Source organism: Palaemon carinicauda, chromosome 34 (genome assembly GCF_036898095.1).
Source record: "Palaemon carinicauda isolate YSFRI2023 chromosome 34, ASM3689809v2, whole genome shotgun sequence".
Classification (NCBI taxonomy): Eukaryota; Metazoa; Arthropoda; class Malacostraca; order Decapoda; family Palaemonidae; genus Palaemon; species Palaemon carinicauda.
Window position 1 is genome coordinate 36984672 of NC_090758.1, and position 358 is coordinate 36985029.

Sequence of the window (358 nt, forward strand, 5' to 3'; positions counted from 1 at the left end):
AAATATTCTATTGTAAATTGCAATAGTTGATGATTTTCACTTTCTTCTTCTTAGATAGTCACTCTTGGGGTCTCCATTTTTTCTCCTTATATAATTTCTATATGATTTCATTAGGCTTATTTATGAACATCTCAAATTCTTTTTTTTATTGACGATTCTTGTTATTGGATTTTCTTTTAAGAATTATTATGACTCATAATCAAATTTCCAGTACAATCTAATTGATATGTTTTTTTTAAATCTTTGAATTCAATTATGAGTAGTTTTCTCTTAATTGGGCACCAGTTACTTTACTTAGGGATATCAGATATTTTATCAAATATGGAAAAAAAGTAATTTTGTAAAAGTTCCTAATTAA